We start from the raw sequence: 12,803 nt of genomic DNA, 5'->3' as shown, positions 1-12,803 counted from the left end.
CTTGCCAGTGCCTGGCTCATTGCCTTGCCCAGTGCCTGGCTCAGGGCCTGGCCCAGTGTCTGGTGAGTTGGGTCGCTCGCCTCAGGTCTGGCCCAATGTCTGGTGTGCTGGGTCGCCCGCCTCGTGTCTGGCCCAGTGTCTGGTGCGCTGGACCGCCCACTTTCGGTCTGGCCCAGCGTCTGGTGCGCTGGGTCGACCGCCTCGGGTCTGGCCCAGTGTCTGGTGCGTTGGGTCGCCTGCCTCGGGCCTGGCCCAGTGCCTGGCTCAGGGCCTGGCTCAGGGTCTGGCCCAGTGTCTGGTGTGTTGTCTTCCGCCTCACGTCTGGCCCAGTGTCTGGTGAGTTGGGTCACCCACCTCGGGTCTGGCCCAGTGACTGGTGTGCTGGACCGCCCGCCTCGGGTCTGGCCCAGTGTCTGGTGCGTTGGGTCGCCTGCCTCGGGCCTGGCCCAGTGCCTGGCTCAGGGCCTGGCTCAGGGTCTGGCCCAGTGTCTGGTGTGTTGTCTTCCGCCTCACGTCTGGCCCAGTGTCTGGTGAGTTGGGTCACCCACCTCGGGTCTGGCCCAGTGACTGGTGTGCTGGACCGCCCGCCTCGGGTCTGTCCCAGTGTCTGGTGCGTTGGGCCGTCCGCCTCGGGTCTGTCCCAGTGTCTGGTGCGCTGGGTCGCCCGCCTCGGGTCTGTCCCATTGTCTGGTCTGTTGGGCCTCTCTCCTTAGTCTGGCCCAGTGTCTGGCCCAGTGTCTGGCGCGTTGGGTCGCCCGCCTCGGGTCTGGCCCAGTGTCTGGCGTGCTGGGCCGCCCGCCTCGGGTCTGGCCCTGTGTCTGGTGCGGTGGGTCGCCCGCCTCGGGTCTGGCCCAGTGTCTGGTGCGTTGGGCCTCCCGCCTCGTGTCTGGCCCAGTGTCTGGTGCACTGGACCTCCCGCCTTGGGTCTGGCCCTGTGTCTGGTGCGTTGGATCGCCCGCCTCGTGTTTGGCCCAGTGTCTGGTGTGTTGGGCCTGCCTCCTTGGTCTGCCCAGTGTCTGGCGTGTTGGGTCGCCCGCCTCGTGCCTGGCCCAGTGCCTGGCTCAGGGCCTGGCCCAGTGTCTGGCGTGTTGGGTCGCCCGCCTCGTGCCTGGCCCAGTGCCTGGCTCAGGGCCTGGCCCAGTGTCTGGTGTGTTGGGTCACCCGCCTTGGGTCTGGCCCAGTGTCTGGCGCGTTGGGTCGCCCGCCTCTGATCTGGCCCAGTGTCGGGTGAGTTAGGTCGCCCGCCTCGGGTCTTGCCCAGTGTCTGGTGCGCTGGGTCGCCCGCCTCGGGTCTGGCCCAGTGTCTGGTGTGTTGGGCCTCCCTTCTCGGTCTGGCCCAGTGTCTGGTGCGCTGGGTCGCCCACCTCGGGTCTGGCCCGGTGTCTGGTGCATTGGGCCTCCCTTCTCGGTCAGGCCCTGTGTCTGGTGCGCTGGGTCGCCCACCTTGGGTCTGGTCCAGTGTCTGGTGAGTTGCGTCGCCCGCTTCGGGTCTGGCCCAGTGTCTGGTGAGTTGGGTTGCCCGCCTCGGGTCTTGCCCAGTGTGTGGTGCGCTGGGCCGCCCGCCTCGGGTGTGGCCCAGTGTCTGGTGTGTTGGGTCGCCCGCATCGGGTCTGTACCAGTGCCTGGCCCATTGTCTGATGTGTTGGGTCGCCTACCTCGGGTCTGGCCCAGTGTCTGGTGTTTTGGGTCGCCTGCCTCGAGCCTGGCCCAGTGCCTGGCTCAGGGCCTTGCCCAGTGCCTGGCTCATTGCCTTGCCCAGTGCCTGGCTCAGTGCCTGGCTCAGGGCCTGGCCCAGTGTCTGGTGAGTTGGGCCTCCCTTCTCGGTCTGGCCCAGTGTGTGGTGCGCTGCGTCGCCCACCTCGGGTCTGGCCCGGTGTCTGGTGCGTTGGGCCTCCCTCCTCGGTCTGGCCCTGTGTCTGGTGCGTTGGGCCTCCTGCTTCGGGGCTGGCCCAGTGTCTGGTGCGTTGGGCCTCCCGCCTCGGGTCTGGCTCAGTGTCTGGTGTGTTGGGTCGCCCACCTCGGGTCTGGCCCAGTGTCTGGTGTGTTGGGCCTCCCTCTTCGGTCTGGCCCAGTGTCTTACCCAGTGTCTTGTGAGTTGGGTCGCCCGCCTCGGGTCTGTCACAGTGTCTGGTGTGTTGTGTCACCCGCCTCGGGTCTGGCCCAGTGTCTGATGTGTTGGGTCGCCCGCCTCGGGTCTGGCCCAATGTCTGGTGCATTGGACCGCACGCCTTGGGTCTGGCCCAGTGTCTGTTGCGCTGGGTCGCCCGCCTCGGGTCTGGCCCAGTGTCTGGTGCGTTGGGCCTCCCACCTTTTGTCTGGCTCAGTGTCTGGTATGTTGGGTCGCCCACCTCGGGTCTGGCTCAGTGTCTGGTTTGTTGGGCCTCCTTCCTCGGTCTGGCCCAGTGTCTTACCCAGTGTCTGGTGTGTTTGGTCACCCACCTCGGGCCTGGCCCAGTGCCTGGCTCAGTGTCTGACCCAGTGTCTGGTGAGTTGAGTCGCCCACCTTGGGTCTGGTCCAGTGTCTGGTGAGTTGGGTCGCCCGCTTCGGGTCTGGCCCAGTGTCTGGTGAGTTGGGTCACCCACCTCGGGTCTGGCCCAGTGACTGGTGTGCTGGACCGCCCGCCTCGGGTCTTGCCCAGTGTGTGGTGCGCTGGGTCGCCCGCCTCGGGTGTGGCCCAGTGTCTGGTGTGTTGGGTCGCCCGCATCGGGTCTGTCCCAGTGAATGGCCCATTGTCTGATGTGTTGGGTCGCCTGCCTCGGGCCTGGCCCAGTGCCTGGCTCAGGGCCTTGCCCAGTGCCTGGCTCATTGCCTTGCCCAGTGCCTGGCTCAGGGCCTGGCTCAGGGCCTGGCTCAGGGCCTGGCCCAGTGCCTGACTCAGGGCCTGGCCCAGTGTCTAGTGAGTTGGGTCGCTCGCCTCAGGTCTGGCCCAATGTCTGGTGCGCTGGGTCGACCGCCTCGGGTCTGGCCCAGTGTCTGGTGCGTTGGGCCGCCCGCCTCGGGTCTGGCCCAGTGTCTGGTGCGTTGGGCCGCCCGCCTCGGGTCGGGCCCAGTGTCTGGTGCGCTGGGCCGCCCGCCTCGGGTCTGGCCCAGTGTCTGGTGCGCTGGGTCTCCCGCCTCGGGTCTCGCCCAGTGTCTGGTGCGCTGGGCCGCCCATCTCGGGTCTGGCCCAGTGTCTTGCCCAGTGTCTGGTGTGTTGGGTCACCCGCCTCGGGTCTGGCCCAGTGTCTGGGGCGCTGGGATGCCCGCCTCGGGTCTGGCCCAGTGTCTTGTGCGTTGGGCCTCCCTCCTCGGTCTGGCCCAGTGTCAGGTGTGTTGGGTCGCCCGCCTCGGGTCCGTCCCAGTGTCTGGTGTGCTGGGCCGTCCGCATCGGGTCTGGCCCAGTGTCTGGTGCGCTGGATCGCCCGCCTCGGGTCTGGCCCAGTGTCTCTTGTGTCGGGTCGCCCGCCTCGGGCCTAATCTAGTGTCTGGTGAGTTGAATCTCCGCCTCAGGTCTTGGCCCAGTGTTTGGTGAGTTGGGTCGCCCGCCTCGGGTCTTGCCCAGTGTCTGGTGCGCTGGGCTACCCACCTCGCGTCTGGCCCAGTGTCTGGTGCGCTGGGCCACCCGCCTTGGGTCTGGCCCAGTATCTGGTGTGCTGGGCCGCCTGCCTCGCGTCTGGCCCAGTGTCTGGTGCGCTGGGTCACCTTCTTTGGGTCTGGCCCAGTGTCTAGTGCTGTGGGCCGCCCGCCTCAGGTCTGGCTTATTGTCTGATGTGTTGGGTCGCCTACCTTGGGTCTGGCCAATGTCTGGCGTTTTGGGTCTCCTGCCTCGGGCCTGGCCCAGTGCCTGGCTCATTGCCTTGCCCAGTGCCTGGCTCATTGCCTTGCCCAGTGCCTGGCTCAGGGCCTGACCCAGGGCCTGGCTCAGGGCCTGGCCCAGTGTCTGGTGAGTTGGGTCGCCCGCCTTGTGTCTGGCCCAATGTCTGGTGTGCTGGGTCTCCCGCCTCGTGTCTGGCCCAGTGTCTGGTGCGCTGGACCGCCCACTTTGGGTCTGGCCCAGCGTCTGGTGCGCTGGGTCGACCGCCTCGGGTCTGGCCCAGTGTCGGGTGAGTTGGGTCGCCCGCCTCGGGTCTGGCCCAGTGTCGGGTGAGTTGGTTCGCCCGCCTCGGGTCTGGCCCAGTGTCGGGTGAGTTGGTTCGCCCGCCTCGGGTCTGGCCCAGTGTCGGTTGAGTTGGGTCGCCCGCCTTGGGTCTGGCCCAGTGTATGGTAAGTTGGGTCGCCCGCCTTGGGTCTGGCCCAGTGTCTGGTGCGCTTGGCCGCCTGCCTCGGATCTGGCCCAGTGTCTGGTGCATTAGGCTGTCCGGCTCGGATCTGGCCCAGTGTCTGGTGCATTGGGCCGCCCGCCTCGGGTCTGGCCCAGTGTCTGGTGCGCTGGGCCACCCGCCTCGGGTCTGGCTTAGTGGCTGGTGCGCTGGGCCACCCGCCTCGGGTCTGGCCCAGTATCTGGTGCGCTGGGCCGCCCGCCTCGGGTTTGGCCCAGTGTCTGGTGCGTTGGGTCACCTTCTTTGGGTCTGGCCCAGTGTCTAGTGCTGTGGGCCGCCCTCCTCAGGTCTGGCCCATTGTCTGATGTGTTGGGACGCCTACTTTGGGTCTGGCCCAGTGTCTGGCGTTTTGGGTCGCCTGCCTCGGGCCTGGCCCAGTGCCTGGCTCATTGCCTTTCCCAGTGCCTGGCTCATTGCCTTGCCCAGTGCCTGGCTCAGTGCCTGGCTCAGGGCCTGGCCCAGTGCCTGGCTCAGGGCCTGGCCCAGTATCTGGTGAGTTGGGTCGCCCGCCTCGTGTCTGGCCCAATGTCTGGTGTGCTGGGTCTCCCTCCTCGTGTCTGGCCCAGTTTCTGCTGCGCTGGACCGCCCACTTTGGGTCTGGCCCGGCGTCTGGTGCGCTGGGTCGACCGCCTCGGGTCTGGCCCAGTGTCTGGTGCGTTGGGCCTCCCTCCTCGGTCTGGCCCAGTGTCGGGTGAGTTGGGTCGCCCACCTCGGGTCTGGCCCAGTGTCGGGTGAGTTGGTTCGCCCGCCTCGGGTCTGGCCCAGTGTCGGTTGAGTTGGGTCGCCCGCCTTGGGTCTGGCCCAGTGTATGGTAAGTTGGGTCGCCCGCCTCGGGTCTGGCCCAGTGTATGGTAAGTTGGGTCGCCCGCCTTGGGTCTGGCCCAGTGTCTGGTGCGCTTGGCCGCCTGCTTCGGATCTGGCCCAGTGTCTGGTGCATTGGGCCGCCCGGCTCGGTTCTGGCCCAGTGCCTGGCTCAGGGCCTTGCCAGTGCCTGGCTCATTGCCTTGCCCAGTGCCTGGCTCAGGGCCTGGCTCAGGGCCTGGCCCAGTGTCTGGTGAGTTGGGTCGCTCGCCTCAGGTCTGGCCCAATGTCTGGTGTGCTGGGTCGCCCGCCTCGTGTCTGGCCCAGTGTCTGGTGCGCTGGACCGCCCACTTTCGGTCTGGCCCAGCGTCTGGTGCGCTGGGTCGACCGCCTCGGGTCTGGCCCAGTGTCTGGTGCGTTGGGTCGCCTGCCTCGGGCCTGGCCCAGTGCCTGGCTCAGGGCCTGGCTCAGGGTCTGGCCCAGTGTCTGGTGTGTTGTCTTCCGCCTCACGTCTGGCCCAGTGTCTGGTGAGTTGGGTCACCCACCTCGGGTCTGGCCCAGTGACTGGTGTGCTGGACCGCCCGCCTCGGGTCTGGCCCAGTGTCTGGTGCGTTGGGTCGCCTGCCTCGGGCCTGGCCCAGTGCCTGGCTCAGGGCCTGGCTCAGGGTCTGGCCCAGTGTCTGGTGTGTTGTCTTCCGCCTCACGTCTGGCCCAGTGTCTGGTGAGTTGGGTCACCCACCTCGGGTCTGGCCCAGTGACTGGTGTGCTGGACCGCCCGCCTCGGGTCTGTCCCAGTGTCTGGTGCGTTGGGCCGTCCGCCTCGGGTCTGTCCCAGTGTCTGGTGCGCTGGGTCGCCCGCCTCGGGTCTGTCCCATTGTCTGGTCTGTTGGGCCTCTCTCCTTAGTCTGGCCCAGTGTCTGGCCCAGTGTCTGGCGCGTTGGGTCGCCCGCCTCGGGTCTGGCCCAGTGTCTGGCGTGCTGGGCCGCCCGCCTCGGGTCTGGCCCTGTGTCTGGTGCGGTGGGTCGCCCGCCTCGGGTCTGGCCCAGTGTCTGGTGCGTTGGGCCTCCCGCCTCGTGTCTGGCCCAGTGTCTGGTGCACTGGACCTCCCGCCTTGGGTCTGGCCCTGTGTCTGGTGCGTTGGATCGCCCGCCTTGTGTTTGGCCCAGTGTCTGGTGTGTTGGGCCTGCCTCCTTGGTCTGCCCAGTGTCTGGCGTGTTGGGTCGCCCGCCTCGTGCCTGGCCCAGTGCCTGGCTCAGGGCCTGGCCCAGTGTCTGGCGTGTTGGGTCGCCCGCCTCGTGCCTGGCCCAGTGCCTGGCTCAGGGCCTGGCCCAGTGTCTGGTGTGTTGGGTCACCCGCCTTGGGTCTGGCCCAGTGTCTGGCGCGTTGGGTCGCCCGCCTCTGATCTGGCCCAGTGTCGGGTGAGTTAGGTCGCCCGCCTCGGGTCTTGCCCAGTGTCTGGTGCGCTGGGTCGCCCGCCTCGGGTCTGGCCCAGTGTCTGGTGTGTTGGGCCTCCCTTCTCGGTCTGGCCCAGTGTCTGGTGCGCTGGGTCGCCCACCTCGGGTCTGGCCCGGTGTCTGGTGCATTGGGCCTCCCTTCTCGGTCAGGCCCTGTGTCTGGTGCGCTGGGTCGCCCACCTTGGGTCTGGTCCAGTGTCTGGTGAGTTGCGTCGCCCGCTTCGGGTCTGGCCCAGTGTCTGGTGAGTTGGGTTGCCCGCCTCGGGTCTTGCCCAGTGTGTGGTGCGCTGGGCCGCCCGCCTCGGGTGTGGCCCAGTGTCTGGTGTGTTGGGTCGCCCGCATCGGGTCTGTACCAGTGCCTGGCCCATTGTCTGATGTGTTGGGTCGCCTACCTCGGGTCTGGCCCAGTGTCTGGTGTTTTGGGTCGCCTGCCTCGAGCCTGGCCCAGTGCCTGGCTCAGGGCCTTGCCCAGTGCCTGGCTCATTGCCTTGCCCAGTGCCTGGCTCAGTGCCTGGCTCAGGGCCTGGCCCAGTGTCTGGTGAGTTGGGCCTCCCTTCTCGGTCTGGCCCAGTGTGTGGTGCGCTGCGTCGCCCACCTCGGGTCTGGCCCGGTGTCTGGTGCGTTGGGCCTCCCTCCTCGGTCTGGCCCTGTGTCTGGTGCGTTGGGCCTCCTGCTTCGGGGCTGGCCCAGTGTCTGGTGCGTTGGGCCTCCCGCCTCGGGTCTGGCTCAGTGTCTGGTGTGTTGGGTCGCCCACCTCGGGTCTGGCCCAGTGTCTGGTGTGTTGGGCCTCCCTCTTCGGTCTGGCCCAGTGTCTTACCCAGTGTCTTGTGAGTTGGGTCGCCCGCCTCGGGTCTGTCACAGTGTCTGGTGTGTTGTGTCACCCGCCTCGGGTCTGGCCCAGTGTCTGATGTGTTGGGTCGCCCGCCTCGGGTCTGGCCCAATGTCTGGTGCATTGGACCGCACGCCTTGGGTCTGGCCCAGTGTCTGTTGCGCTGGGTCGCCCGCCTCGGGTCTGGCCCAGTGTCTGGTGCGTTGGGCCTCCCACCTTTTGTCTGGCTCAGTGTCTGGTATGTTGGGTCGCCCACCTCGGGTCTGGCTCAGTGTCTGGTTTGTTGGGCCTCCTTCCTCGGTCTGGCCCAGTGTCTTACCCAGTGTCTGGTGTGTTTGGTCACCCACCTCGGGCCTGGCCCAGTGCCTGGCTCAGTGTCTGACCCAGTGTCTGGTGAGTTGAGTCGCCCACCTTGGGTCTGGTCCAGTGTCTGGTGAGTTGGGTCGCCCGCTTCGGGTCTGGCCCAGTGTCTGGTGAGTTGGGTCACCCACCTCGGGTCTGGCCCAGTGACTGGTGTGCTGGACCGCCCGCCTCGGGTCTTGCCCAGTGTGTGGTGCGCTGGGTCGCCCGCCTCGGGTGTGGCCCAGTGTCTGGTGTGTTGGGTCGCCCGCATCGGGTCTGTCCCAGTGAATGGCCCATTGTCTGATGTGTTGGGTCGCCTGCCTCGGGCCTGGCCCAGTGCCTGGCTCAGGGCCTTGCCCAGTGCCTGGCTCATTGCCTTGCCCAGTGCCTGGCTCAGGGCCTGGCTCAGGGCCTGGCTCAGGGCCTGGCCCAGTGCCTGACTCAGGGCCTGGCCCAGTGTCTAGTGAGTTGGGTCGCTCGCCTCAGGTCTGGCCCAATGTCTGGTGCGCTGGGTCGACCGCCTCGGGTCTGGCCCAGTGTCTGGTGCGTTGGGCCGCCCGCCTCGGGTCTGGCCCAGTGTCTGGTGCGTTGGGCCGCCCGCCTCGGGTCGGGCCCAGTGTCTGGTGCGCTGGGCCGCCCGCCTCGGGTCTGGCCCAGTGTCTGGTGCGCTGGGTCTCCCGCCTCGGGTCTCGCCCAGTGTCTGGTGCGCTGGGCCGCCCATCTCGGGTCTGGCCCAGTGTCTTGCCCAGTGTCTGGTGTGTTGGGTCACCCGCCTCGGGTCTGGCCCAGTGTCTGGGGCGCTGGGATGCCCGCCTCGGGTCTGGCCCAGTGTCTTGTGCGTTGGGCCTCCCTCCTCGGTCTGGCCCAGTGTCAGGTGTGTTGGGTCGCCCGCCTCGGGTCCGTCCCAGTGTCTGGTGTGCTGGGCCGTCCGCATCGGGTCTGGCCCAGTGTCTGGTGCGCTGGATCGCCCGCCTCGGGTCTGGCCCAGTGTCTCTTGTGTCGGGTCGCCCGCCTCGGGCCTAATCTAGTGTCTGGTGAGTTGAATCTCCGCCTCAGGTCTTGGCCCAGTGTTTGGTGAGTTGGGTCGCCCGCCTCGGGTCTTGCCCAGTGTCTGGTGCGCTGGGCTACCCACCTCGCGTCTGGCCCAGTGTCTGGTGCGCTGGGCCACCCGCCTTGGGTCTGGCCCAGTATCTGGTGTGCTGGGCCGCCTGCCTCGCGTCTGGCCCAGTGTCTGGTGCGCTGGGTCACCTTCTTTGGGTCTGGCCCAGTGTCTAGTGCTGTGGGCCGCCCGCCTCAGGTCTGGCTTATTGTCTGATGTGTTGGGTCGCCTACCTTGGGTCTGGCCAATGTCTGGCGTTTTGGGTCTCCTGCCTCGGGCCTGGCCCAGTGCCTGGCTCATTGCCTTGCCCAGTGCCTGGCTCATTGCCTTGCCCAGTGCCTGGCTCAGGGCCTGACCCAGGGCCTGGCTCAGGGCCTGGCCCAGTGTCTGGTGAGTTGGGTCGCCCGCCTTGTGTCTGGCCCAATGTCTGGTGTGCTGGGTCTCCCGCCTCGTGTCTGGCCCAGTGTCTGGTGCGCTGGACCGCCCACTTTGGGTCTGGCCCAGCGTCTGGTGCGCTGGGTCGACCGCCTCGGGTCTGGCCCAGTGTCGGGTGAGTTGGGTCGCCCGCCTCGGGTCTGGCCCAGTGTCGGGTGAGTTGGTTCGCCCGCCTCGGGTCTGGCCCAGTGTCGGGTGAGTTGGTTCGCCCGCCTCGGGTCTGGCCCAGTGTCGGTTGAGTTGGGTCGCCCGCCTTGGGTCTGGCCCAGTGTATGGTAAGTTGGGTCGCCCGCCTTGGGTCTGGCCCAGTGTCTGGTGCGCTTGGCCGCCTGCCTCGGATCTGGCCCAGTGTCTGGTGCATTAGGCTGTCCGGCTCGGATCTGGCCCAGTGTCTGGTGCATTGGGCCGCCCGCCTCGGGTCTGGCCCAGTGTCTGGTGCGCTGGGCCACCCGCCTCGGGTCTGGCTTAGTGGCTGGTGCGCTGGGCCACCCGCCTCGGGTCTGGCCCAGTATCTGGTGCGCTGGGCCGCCCGCCTCGGGTTTGGCCCAGTGTCTGGTGCGTTGGGTCACCTTCTTTGGGTCTGGCCCAGTGTCTAGTGCTGTGGGCCGCCCTCCTCAGGTCTGGCCCATTGTCTGATGTGTTGGGACGCCTACTTTGGGTCTGGCCCAGTGTCTGGCGTTTTGGGTCGCCTGCCTCGGGCCTGGCCCAGTGCCTGGCTCATTGCCTTTCCCAGTGCCTGGCTCATTGCCTTGCCCAGTGCCTGGCTCAGTGCCTGGCTCAGGGCCTGGCCCAGTGCCTGGCTCAGGGCCTGGCCCAGTATCTGGTGAGTTGGGTCGCCCGCCTCGTGTCTGGCCCAATGTCTGGTGTGCTGGGTCTCCCTCCTCGTGTCTGGCCCAGTTTCTGCTGCGCTGGACCGCCCACTTTGGGTCTGGCCCGGCGTCTGGTGCGCTGGGTCGACCGCCTCGGGTCTGGCCCAGTGTCTGGTGCGTTGGGCCTCCCTCCTCGGTCTGGCCCAGGGTCGGGTGAGTTGGGTCGCCCACCTCGGGTCTGGCCCAGTGTCGGGTGAGTTGGTTCGCCCGCCTCGGGTCTGGCCCAGTGTCGGTTGAGTTGGGTCGCCCGCCTTGGGTCTGGCCCAGTGTATGGTAAGTTGGGTCGCCCGCCTCGGGTCTGGCCCAGTGTATGGTAAGTTGGGTCGCCCGCCTTGGGTCTGGCCCAGTGTCTGGTGCGCTTGGCCGCCTGCTTCGGATCTGGCCCAGTGTCTGGTGCATTGGGCCGCCCGGCTCGGTTCTGGCCCAGTGTCTGGTGCATTGGGCCGCCCGCCTCGGGTCTGGCCCAGTGTCTGGTGCGCTGGGCCACCCGCCTCGGGTCTGGCTTAGTGGCTGGTGCGCTGGGCCACCCGCCTCGGGTCTGGCCCAGTATCTGGTGCGCTGGGCCGCCCGCCTCGGGTTTGGCCCAGTGTCTGGTGCGCTGGGTCACCTTCATTGGGTCTGGCCCAGTGTCTAGTGCTGTGGGCCGCCCTCCTCAGGTCTGGCCCATTGTCTGATGTGTTGGGACGCCTACTTTGGGTCTGGCCCAGTGTCTGGCGTTTTGGGTCGCCTGCCTCGGGCCTGGCCCAGTGCCTGGCTCAGGGCCTTGCCCAGTGCCTGGCTCAGTGCCTGGCTCAGGGCCTGGCCCAGTGCCTGGCTCAGGGCCTGGCCCAGTGTCTGGTGAGTTGGGTTGCCCGCCTCGTGTCTGGCCCAATGTCTGGTGTGCTGGGTCTCCCGCCTCGTGTCTGGCCCAGTGTCTGGTGCGCTGGACCGCCCACTTTGGGTCTGGCCAAGCGTCTGGTGCGCTGGGTCGACCGCCTCGGGTCTGGCCCAGTGTCTGGTGCGTTGGGCCTCCCTCCTCGGTCTGGCCCAGTGTCGGGTGAGTTGGGTCGCCCACCTCGGGTCTGGCCCAGTGTCGGGTGAGTTGGGTCGCCCGCATCGGGTCTGGCCCAGTGTCGGGTGAGTAGGTTCACCCACCTCGGGTCTGGCCCAGTGTCTGGTGTTCTGGGCCGCCCATCTCGGGTCTGGCCCAGTGTCTTGCCCAGTGTCTGGGGCGCCCGTCTCGGGTCTGGCCCAGTGTCTTGTGCGTTGGGCCTCCCTCCTCGGTCTGGCCCAGTGTCTGGTGTGTTGGGTCGCCCGCCTCGGTTCTGTCCCAGTGTCTGGTGTGCTGGGCCGCCCGCATCGGGTCTGGCCCAGTGTCTGGTGCGCTGGGTCGCCCGCTTCGGGTCTGGCCCAGTGTCTGTTGTGTTGGGTCGCCCTCCTCGGGCCTAACCCAGTGTCTGGTGTGTTGGGCCCCCCTCCTCGGGTCTGGCCCAGTGTCTGGTGAGTTGGGTCGCCTGCCTCGGGTCTGGCCCAGTGTCTGGTGAGTTGGATCTCCGCCTCGGGTCTGGCCCAGTGTCTGGTGCATTGGGCCGCCCGCCTCGGGTCTGGCCCAGTGTCTGGTGCGCTGGGCCACCCGCCTCGGGTCTGGCTTAGTGGCTGGTGCGCTGGGCCACCCGCCTCGGGTCTGGCCCAGTATCTGGTGCGCTGGGCCGCCCGCCTCGGGTTTGGCCCAGTGTCTGGTGCGCTGGGTCACCTTCATTGGGTCTGGCCCAGTGTCTAGTGCTGTGGGCCGCCCTCCTCAGGTCTGGCCCATTGTCTGATGTGTTGGGACGCCTACTTTGGGTCTGGCCCAGTGTCTGGCGTTTTGGGTCGCCTGCCTCGGGCCTGGCTCAGGGCCTTGCCCAGTGCCTGGCTCATTGCCTTGCCCAGTGCCTGGCTCAGTGCCTGGCTCAGGGCCTGGCCTAGTGCCTGGCTCAGGGTCTGGCCCAGTGTCTGGTGAGTTGGGTTGCCCGCCTCGTGTCTGGCCCAATGTCTGGTGTGCTGGGTCTCCCGCCTCGTGTCTGGCCCAGTGTCTGGTGCGCTGGACCGCCCACTTTGGGCCTGGCCCAGCGTCTGGTGCGCTGGGTCGACCGCCTCGGGTCTGGCCCAGTGTCTGGTGCATTGGGCCTCCCTCCTCGGTCTGGCCCAGTGTCGGGTGAGTTGGGTCGCCCACCTCGGGTCTGGCCCAGTGTCGGGTGAGTTGGGTCGCCCGCCTCTGGTCTGGCCCAGTGTCGGGTGAGTTGGTTCGCCCGCCTCGGGTCTGGCCCAGTGTCGAGTGAGTTGGGTCGTCCCGCCTCAGGTCTCGCCCAGTGTCTGGTGTGCTGGGCCGCCCATCTCGTGTCTGGCCCAGTGTCTTGCCCAGTGTCTGGGGCGCTGGGGCGCCCGTCTCGGGTCTGGCCCAGTGTCTTGTGCGTTGGGCCTCCCTCCTCGGTCTGGCCCAGTGTCTGGTGTGTTGGGTCGCCCGCCTCGGTTCTGTCCCAGTGTCTGGTGTGCTGGGCCGCCCGCATCGGGTCTGGCCCAGTGTCTGGTGCGCTGGGTCGCCCGCTTCGGGTCTGGCCCAGTGTCTGTTGTGTTGGATCGCCCTCGTCGGGCCTAACCCAGTGTCTGGTGTGTTGGGCCTCCCTCCTCGGGTCTGGCCCAGTGTCTGGTGAGTTGGG

At 68.0% G+C, this 12,803-nt stretch overlaps 1 protein-coding gene across 3 annotated transcripts in view; it reads left to right on the top strand.

Moving 5' to 3' along the window:
- NFU1 (NFU1 iron-sulfur cluster scaffold) overlaps nucleotides 1-12,803 on the top strand; it is a 98,292-nt gene that overhangs the window by 54,428 nt on the left and 31,061 nt on the right. The window lies entirely within an intron of this gene.

The sequence above is a fragment of the Ranitomeya variabilis genome, chromosome 5 (genome assembly GCF_051348905.1).
Source record: "Ranitomeya variabilis isolate aRanVar5 chromosome 5, aRanVar5.hap1, whole genome shotgun sequence".
NCBI classification, from domain to species: Eukaryota; Metazoa; Chordata; class Amphibia; order Anura; family Dendrobatidae; genus Ranitomeya; species Ranitomeya variabilis.
Note: the sequence above shows the minus strand (reverse complement) of the source record. Positions and strands in the feature narration are given on the sequence as shown.